This window comes from Hipposideros armiger, unplaced genomic scaffold, assembly GCF_001890085.2.
Source record: "Hipposideros armiger isolate ML-2016 unplaced genomic scaffold, ASM189008v1 scaffold_439, whole genome shotgun sequence".
Classification (NCBI taxonomy): Eukaryota; Metazoa; Chordata; class Mammalia; order Chiroptera; family Hipposideridae; genus Hipposideros; species Hipposideros armiger.
The window spans coordinates 264,816-274,496 of record NW_017731789.1 but is presented as its reverse complement, the minus strand read 5'-3'; the positions used below and the strand labels follow the sequence as shown (position 1 = coordinate 274,496).

Here is a 9,681-nt window from a genome sequence, read left to right as displayed (position 1 = left end):
TTTAAGACTGTGAGAGGTAGATGGCCAACCAGAGTTCCTGAGGTTTGAAGTCTGTAACTGCTGCCGCTGCGTATCCCTGCCAAAGCCCTGATCCACTGCTGCCTTCTCACTACTATCTCTAGAAACTGTCCTGCCAACAGTGGTGACAGCGGGACTCAATAACCCCCTTCTGACTCTCCCTTAGGAAGTTCCAAATGGCATCTTCCATGGGCAACGTGGCTGATAGCACAGAACCAATGAAACATATGCTTTCCTCTCAAGGCTTAGCTGAGTTGGCACATCGAGAATATCAGGCAGGAAATTTTTGAGGCAACTGAGAAACACTGCCTGCAGCTCTGGAGACAAGAGGTAGACAATACTGGTGTGCTTTTAATACTTTCATCTACATAATTTCAGTGTTGAAGGATGGACAGATCTACTCACTTTAGCACTCTGGCAATTAAACAGAGCCCCCATCTGGCAGAAGCCTATTCGAACTTGGGGAATGTGTACAAGGAAAGAGGACAGTTGCAGAAAGCAGTTGAGCATTAGCAGCATGCATTATGTCTCAAACCAGATTTCATCGATTATATTAACCCAGCAGCTGCTTTGGTAGCAGCAGGTGACATGGAAGGGGTAGTACAAGCTTACATCTCTGCTCTTCAGTACACTCCTAATTTGTTCTGTGTTCTCAGTGACCAGGGAAACCTGCTTAAAACCCTGGGTCACTTCAAAGAAAGTGTCAGGTGGGTAAAACCTCCTATTTCATTAGTAAGGTGCCTCTCTGTAGGGAGCCTGAGACCTGGATCTATGGCTGACACACGCCTCGTCTCCCAGCAAGGAACACACCAAAAAGACACATGATGAGAAAAAAAGACACATGATGAGAAACATGGCATATTATTTGAAAGCAATTGAGACACAACTGAATTTTGCAGTAACTTGGAGTAATCTTGGCTGTATTTTCTTTGCACAAAAGGAAATTTGGCTTGCAATTCATCACTTTGATAAGGCTGTCACCCATGATCCCAAATTTCTGGATGCTAATATCAATTTAGAAAATGTCTTGAAAGAGGCGTTGGTTTTTGACAGAGCTGTGGCAGCTTGCCTTCATGCTCTAAGCTTAAGTCCAAATTGTGCAGTGGTGCACAGCTACCTGACTTGTGTATGGTATGAGCTGGCCTGATAGATCTGTCAATAGACAACTATAGGCGAGCTGTTGAACTGCAACCACATTTCCCTGATGCTTAGGGCAACCTAGCCAATGCTCTCAAAGAAAAGGGCAGTGTTGCTGAAGCACATTATTATAATACAGCTCTCCAGCTGTGTTCCACTCTTGCACACTCTCTGAATAACTTAGCCAATATCAAATGAGAACAGGGAAAGGCAGTTTGCTTGTATCACAGAGCATCAGAAGTCTTACCAGAGTTTGCTGCTGCTCATTCAAATTTAGCAAATGTACTACAGCAGCAGAAAAAACTGCAGGAAGCTCTGATGCATTATAAGGAGGCTATTCGAAGCAGCCTTATCTTTGCTGATGCCTACTCTAACATGGGGAACATGCTATAGGAGATGAAGGATGTTCAGGGAGCCTTGCAGTGTTACAGTCGTGCCATTCAGATTGACCCTGCATTTGCAGATGCCCACAGAAGTTGGGCTTCCATTCACAAGGATTTAGAGAATATTCCAGAAGGAATAGCTTCTAACTGCACTGCTCTGAAACTTAAGCCTGATTTTCCTGATGCTTATTATAACTTGGCTCATTGCCTGCAGGTTGTCTGTGATTGGACAGACTATGGTGAGCAAATGAAGAAGTTGGTTAGTGTTGTCGCTGCCTAGTTAGAGAATAGGTTGCCTTCTGTGCATCCTCATCATAGTATGCTATATCGTCTTTCTTGTGGCTTCAGGAGGCTATTGCTGAGAGGCATGGGAACCTCTACTAGGATAAGATTAATGTCCTTCATAAACCACCATATGAGCATCCAAAGGACGTGAAGCTCAGTGATGGTCGACTGCGTGTAGGCTATAGGAGTTCTGACTTTGGGAATCATTCTACTTCTCACTTTATGCAGTCCATCCCAGGCATGTACAATCCTGGAAAATTTGAGGTGTTCTGTTATGCCCTGAGCCCAGATGATGGCACAAACTTTCAAGTGAAGGTGAGGACAGCAGCAAATCATTTCATTGATTTTTCTCAGATTCCATGTAAAAACAGCTGATCACACCTGTCAGGACGGTACACAAGTCCTCGTAAATGTGAATGGTTATACAAAGGGTGCTTGAAGTGAATTATTTGCTTTCAGGCAAGCTCCTATTCAGGCAATGTGGCTGGGATATCCAGGGACTAGTGGTGCACTTTTTATGGATTATATCATCATTGATCAGGAAACTTCACCAGCTGAAGTTGCTGGGAAGGATTCTGAGAAACTGGCTTATATGCCCCACACTTTATTGGTGATCATGCTAATATGTCCCCTCATCTGAAGGCAAAGGGAGTCATCGATTTTAAGTCTAGTGGGCACGTTTATGACAATAGGATTGTTCTGAATGGCAACGACCTCAAAGCATTTCTTGGTAGTCTACCAAATGTGAAAATTGTCAAGATGAAACATCCTGATGGAGGAGACAATACAGACAGCAGTAATACAGCTCTTAATATGCCAGTTATTCCTATAAATACTATTGCAGAAGCAGTATTGAAATGATTAACAAAGGACAAATTCAGATAACAATGGATTCAGTTTTAGCAACAGACTGCCAACTACCCAGATCAACAGTAAGGCTGCCACTGAGAGGAGGTTCCCCGTACCATTATTGTAACCACATGTTCTCAGTACAGGTTACCAGAAGATGCCATTGTATACTGTAATGGTAATCAATGATCAAAAATTGACCCTTCTACTTTGCTGATGTGGGCAAATATTCTTTTTATTTATTTATTTATTTATTTATTTATTTATTTATTTATTTATTTATTTATTTTATTGCTAGTTTCAGGTGTACTGAACAATGCAATAGTTCTCCTTTTCACCCTTCACACAGAAACAACCTCTCTCCCCTATCTACTGCCCTCCCACCCCCGATATCATACTTATCTATTACAATTCCATTGACTCCATTCTGATGTGGGCAAATATTCTGAAGTGTGTTCCCAATAGCATGCTGTGGCTGTTGCGTTTCCCAGCAACAGGAGAACCTAATATTGAATAGTATGCACAAAATGTGGGCCTTCCTCAGAACCATATCATTTTTTCACCTGTTGCTCCCAAAGAGGAACATGTCTGTACTGGGCACACCACAGGGATGGCTGTCCTCTGGGTGGGGGCACCTGTGGTGACTATGTCAGGAGAGACTCTTGCTTCTCGAGCTGCACCTTTCCAGCTCACTTGTTTAGATTATCTTGAGCTTATTACTACAAATAGACAAGGATATGATGAGATAGCTGAGAAACTGTGAACTGATCTAGAAAACCTGAAGAAAATTCATGGCAAAGTCTGGAAGCAGAGAATATCTAGCCCTCTGTCCAATACTGAACAATACACAACAGAACTAGAGCAGCTCTGCAGACGTAGGAGCATTATGCAGGTGGCAACAAACCTGATCCCAAGATTGAGCCTGTTGGAGAAACTGAGTTGGCCTAAATAAAGACCATATACACAGGAGAACTGCTGCTGTACCTGAGCCTCAACCTTCTGGGAGGAAGGGAACTAGATAATGTACTTTTTACCTATCTGTAAAGCACCACGTTGCAGATGGGTGACAAGTAAGTATAATAGAATAGCACAGACAGGCTTGCTTCCTGCCTGATAGGGAGAGACACGAGATGGGAAACCGCTGTTCTACAAGGAATTGATATAGGATTTGGCAGCAACTGGCTGGCGCGTAGGTCTGGAAGGTCTGCTCTTCCTTGGCCTTCCATGGGTTGGTTAATGTGGAGGGGAGATCTAGATTGTGCAACCTTTTTGTGGTTCCCTGGATTGATTGGGTCTTCTGAAATATTTTTTTTAATTTATATTTGGGGTATTGTAGCTTTTTAAAATCTTTGGTTTCATGTGTTTTTATTCATGTGAAGTGTGTATGGTTCTCTTGAGATAGGCTTTAAGCTTAAATGTTGCTCCTTGTTTTAGTTTTTGAACTACAGATAAATGGGGACGTTATTGATGTAATCTTTTTATAGGCTTTATAAACCACTTAGGCCTGTATTAGTCCTTTTAGTGTCTGACCTAATGTTTGGAGCTATCAGTGCTTTGTTGGTTTTAGATGATGATTCAAAATTTTTTTGTGGTCTGTTTCCTTCACTTCCCCAGCCCCTATTTTAAAATTTCTCCTTTCTCTTAGTATGAGTGAAGGTCAGCCTTTTTTCATAAGTTGAAGGACATCTGCTTTTTCTTTGAACTCTCTGTTCACATATTTTCCCCATTGGTATTTGGTATTTCTCTTTCCAGTTTTTAAAAGCTCTTTATCAATTAAGTGATTGTGACATCATTCTGTGATATATATAGTAAATATTTTCTAAGTTTTTAATTTGTTTTATGATTTTGCTTATTTTTTCACTTTGAAAAAGCTTCTCCTGAACTGAGACAGAATACATTTCTATTGTTATAAACCAAAAAAAAAAAAAATTCCTCCTGTAACTCAGCTAACAAAACCAAGTTTGATTCAAAACATCCCAGAGTGTTTCTCTGAAACACATCATCCGGTGCCAAATGAAAAGTCTTCAGAATGATTGCTAATTCTGAAGGACATGGTTGTGGTACTGTCCCTGATGATAATACTATAGAGATAATTTTTGGTCTAGTCTTAACCTATTTCACCAGTGTTTTGCCTTCAACTGCCCCTCAATGCTGCTTCCAGAAGTGATAGTATGTGATGAGATTTTTAACTTCCTTTCTAAGTTTTGTGGGGGATTTTTTGTTGGTGGTGGTGGTTTATTTTTATTTTTTATTTTTATTTTTTGGTGAGTCCTGCTCTTCCTATTTCTGTTAGCAAAAATGAAATCCCAGGTAAGTATAAGTATTCAAATATTTGATCAGTAAATCACTGTGACTGTGAATACATTAAGTAACTTTCATCAGAAAACATGTTATAGGTTAAAAGCTCTAAAGGACCAGCTATGTATACAAGTGATTATTTTTCAGACCTTCTAGGATATTATATAATAACTGTCTTCTGGACTTGGTCTTAAAGTCTGTATGGATTCAGCCTCAGTAGTAGCGAAGTGTACTACTACTCGGCTTGGAGTACAAGTTAGACTTAGCCCGCCTGGAGCTTGAGTTCTTGGTATTAAGAACCATTGGAATAGGATTGAGAGCTTGAGGGTTGAACAAGCCAACATGTGAATATTATATTTTGTCTTGCTGTATTACACTTATGCTATCCAGTAACAGATAATTTTTTGTCTGCTAGCAGTGTTCTAGATTATAACATCTTTTCAAAGCACTGAGGCAATGTACCTATTCTATAGTGGCAACTGATGACTGAATGTATCCTGACAAATTATATATTAATAAGAACTTGAACTTCTGAAAGGTTGTTACTATTAACCAAAATCTGAGCAAGGAGACTCAGATGTAATTTTTAGCCAGAATTTCATGTTAATAAACTGAGTAACTTTTAACAATGTAAATCAGGAACCATCAGTTTAGGGGTTTCTTAATTTATTTTTTACGTGATTGAAATATCAGTTAAAGGTTGCCAGCACGGTTGCAGATAAACTGATGTTTGCAATTCACCAAACTACAATACTTACTGTGGAATAGGATACTATACTTCCAATGTCCTCGAGCCTGTGACCTTACAGCTATTATGCAAAGAACATCATTTCTCCTATCGGGATGAACTTTTTCCTGGCTCAAAAAGTAGACACTCTGGTTAAAGCTTTGCTTATTGTAACAGGCTTTTATTTCCATGCAATATGTCTGTACAAGACTTAATTCTGAATATAGATGTAGGTATTACTGGAAACTAATTGTTTTTTCTATTCTATTCTGCTTTATCAAAAAAGTAAAACATTTCAATTGTGCAACAGAATCGCAGATGTAGTCTTGAGATCTTTGAACAATAAATGAATAATTTGCCCTTAAAAAGAAAATATAATTTAATCAAGAGGAGCTAAATGTTAATTAAAATGCTATTGAATGTACAGAGTAGTAAAATTTGAAAAAAAAAACTGTACTGTCTTCTAGAACTAATTGTATGATTTTAGCTGAATAAGAGCAACAGTAGAAACAAACTAGAAAACAGAACACTGGTAACAAAACCCTTCATTTAAAATGAAATAAAGAGAATAAAATAATTAATTTGGGAGATTACACAGAATATATTGTTCTTTTCTTTTATATACTCAACTATTAATATTTTATTTATTACATTTATTGGGGTGACATTGGTTAGTAAATTATATAGGCTTCAAGTGTACATTTCTGTAATACATCATCCGTATATTGCATTGTGTGCTCACCACCCAGAGTCAGTTCTCCTTCCATCATCATATAAGGATGGTATAGCCTGAAAATAGTTTATTAAAGAAGAGTAGGAAGGAACTGAGGACGATTGATGACTATAGCAGGAAAAGTATAGATGGGTTTATTAATCAGCGTTCTTTTAATTTTAGTTGTTAGGAACAAAGATCAATCTCTGTTAAGCAAAACATTTTTAAAAAGCAGATAGCAAAGAAAATGAGGTGGTAATAGTTTATTGACTTAATGAAACTGAAAAGACCAAGGTTTAAGGGATGGTTAGATTCAGAGGCTCTAAGTCATCATTGGAACATAAACTATTCTCTCCATTAGTAATCTTCACTTTTCTCTTCTTGCACTAAATGTAGACCAATAGCTAGCTCAGTAGCTAGCCCCAAATAGCTGCAGTGTTATATTCTGCTTATTTTGAACTTAGGAAAGAAAACTTGTCTTCCCTAGTAGCTCCAAAGAAAACAGTCCTAGGTTATAGTTTGACTGGCATGATGTAGGCAATTTGCCCACCATTAACCAATTACTAGAGTCAAGGCAGTAGAATATAGTACTCAGCCATGCCTGAGTCAGTGCCCACTGCTAGAGCTGAGTATAGAGGGGTAGCATGCAGAAGTGAGGCCGGAGGGTATAGATCCACATAACTACATGGACTGCCTGGAGAAAGATAGTTGCCCACACCTAGAGTTGTCAGGTTTAGCAAACAAAAATACAAGATTCTCATTTAAATTTTAATTTCAAATAAACAGTAAGTTTTTAGCATTAGGTGTCTCAATCAATATTTGGGACACACACAAAAAAATTGTTGTTTATATGAAATTTGAGTTTAACAGAGAATCTTGTATTTTATGTGACTGCTCAGTCTACACCCAAACATTTTAGTGATTTATTCAAGAAATGGTTGGAGAGTACACTACTTGGAGAATGAAGGACTGTACCTTTCCAAACTCATGAAGAGGCCAAAAGAATGCAGAAGTAATCTCTAGGCAAATAAATTACAATAAGAGAAATTAAACACACACTGTGTTAATGCAAGCTAATATAGAATAAAAGAAACCAGTGGAAGACTGTTACTAGGGAATGAGGGAAGAGGCGAATCTGAGATGGAGGGCTCAGCAGTGTGGGCTGCCTGTACATCATCCATTCCCCACCCCCACCCCCCCTTTTTATTTTAAGGACTTCCCCCTCTATTTTTTTTAATAGGATTTTAGTATTATCCATAAACCCACACTTTTCCTAAACGTGTGCTTCAGAAGAGGCTGGCCTCAGTCACAGAGGTTGACATTTGATTGGACTAAGACATATGCGAGGCTCTGTTCTTACCTATGAATGATTTTCACATGGACATTTAATTCAGTTCTAATCACTGAAAACTGTAGTTGAATGAACCAAAAAGCTTCTACAAAAGATGTTTGCCTACTCCTAAGATATGTGTGAAGATACAGTTTGTTGTACCTGGATATGATGCTGGAATTGGTATAGCCATTTTGGAATAATCAAAGAAGCTAATCTGAAGACAGAGTTTGTACACCAGGAATGGCAGGATATGGAAAGATGGAAAAACTGGGTAGTTGATGATTTACTAATTAACCCAGGAATCACCCTACCTCAGGACCTCTTGTAAGGCAAACTAATATGTTTTCTGGTTGCTTAAAATACTTTAAGTTTTCTTTATTTGCAGATAAAAATATTCTGTCATATAGAAGATTCTTATTAAAAGTCATAATTTTCTATATATTGGACATTGAGGTGACTTATCTCTTTTATTTGCATGCTAATGATCATGAACCCAAAGCATAAAATCTTTTCTTCACTTAAAAGGTAAGTTGTCTGTTAAAAAAATGCCATATGGTATCCCTTAAAGTAGTCAGTGAAAACAAAAGCAACACATGTATTTTTGAATTAAAACTTTTGGGGAAAAGAAATCATGGAAACTAATATTCATTCAAGGGTAATGTCTTTTATTTTTTTAAAGTTACTTAATGAAACTTCAGAATGGCCATCATAAATTAGCATGCATGTAGTTCTTTGAACTATTAATATGGAATTCCCCAGTTGGTGAAGGATTTAGCTGCTTTTCACAGAAATATTTTATAACTTGGTAGAATGGTACCCTCATATATATGGAGATGTTGTTACTGTATATTTTTAGAAATTGATAACAATATAAATTTTTAAAAGAATGGAAAAATCACTGTTGGATGATACAAACACGTGAACACAATTATTTAAGTTAACTGCTCTCTGCTTCTGATGTTAACATATGACATTGTTGAATTTTACACCTATTTTTAGCTCCAACCTTAGGATCTCCACCTACTATTGGAACATACAGCTACTGGCATTCCAGTCACTTCATTTTCACTGCAGTATTCTGTTCATATAAATTTCTACATATAGGCTCATCTTGTATTTATTGTTACTGCAAAACAGTATGATTCTTCCTCATTTTCTGAAGTAGATGCACTATAAAGAAAATTGCTGTGGGACATTTTGATAAAGTGAATCTTACTTTAGCATTCATTTATGCACATATTAGCCTGCATTCCAAAGGGAGCAGGAATGCTGGAAGAACCTAATAAACAAAATCGAATCTTTCCAGTGTCATAGCTATAAAGACTAGATTCAGTGATGTAAAAAAAAAGAAAACCCAAACATGACCAAAATATACTAGAGGTGCTCTTCCTCATGTGTAGTAAAGCTTGGTGTTAGGTAATCCAGGGCGGGGATAGCTCCACAGTCATCGTGGGGTCCGATCCCTTCTTTATAGCTGTCTTACCTTACTCCGCACATGTGGAGTATTCCAACATCACCTCATAGAACTCCTAATATCATGGCCATGTTTCCAGGCTGCAGAAAGAAATACTGAGTGGAGGGACAAAGGAACGCACCTACCAAGATGAATCACCTTCCTTTGGGGAACCTTTGCTAAAGCCCTCCATACAAGCCACTGAGGTATGAGCACTACTTCTGCTCATATCTCACTGGCTTAGCCTTAGTCATGTGTGGTCCTTAGTCACAAGGGAGACTGGGAATGACTTTTAGCTGGGTTTATTGCCACCTCAAATAAAATTGACATTCTCCTTAGGAAGAAGAAAATAGAATATAGGGTATGATCATATGCCTTTATGACCATATGCTTAAGATTGCATCCCAACCCCAATGTATTTGTATCAGATTCAGAACTTGATCAGAACTTGTAATCTTTTCAATTTTATCTTTATCTCCTGCCATT

The 9,681-nt window shown here is 38.1% G+C and overlaps 1 protein-coding gene and 1 pseudogene across 2 annotated transcripts in view; both read left to right on the top strand.

Annotated features, from left to right (window-relative positions):
• Nucleotides 1–9,681, top strand: part of ADAMTS3 (ADAM metallopeptidase with thrombospondin type 1 motif 3) — a 272,211-nt gene that overhangs the window by 182,510 nt on the left and 80,020 nt on the right. The window lies entirely within an intron of this gene.
• On the top strand, nt 195–3,620 carry LOC109394817 (UDP-N-acetylglucosamine--peptide N-acetylglucosaminyltransferase 110 kDa subunit-like; annotated as a pseudogene).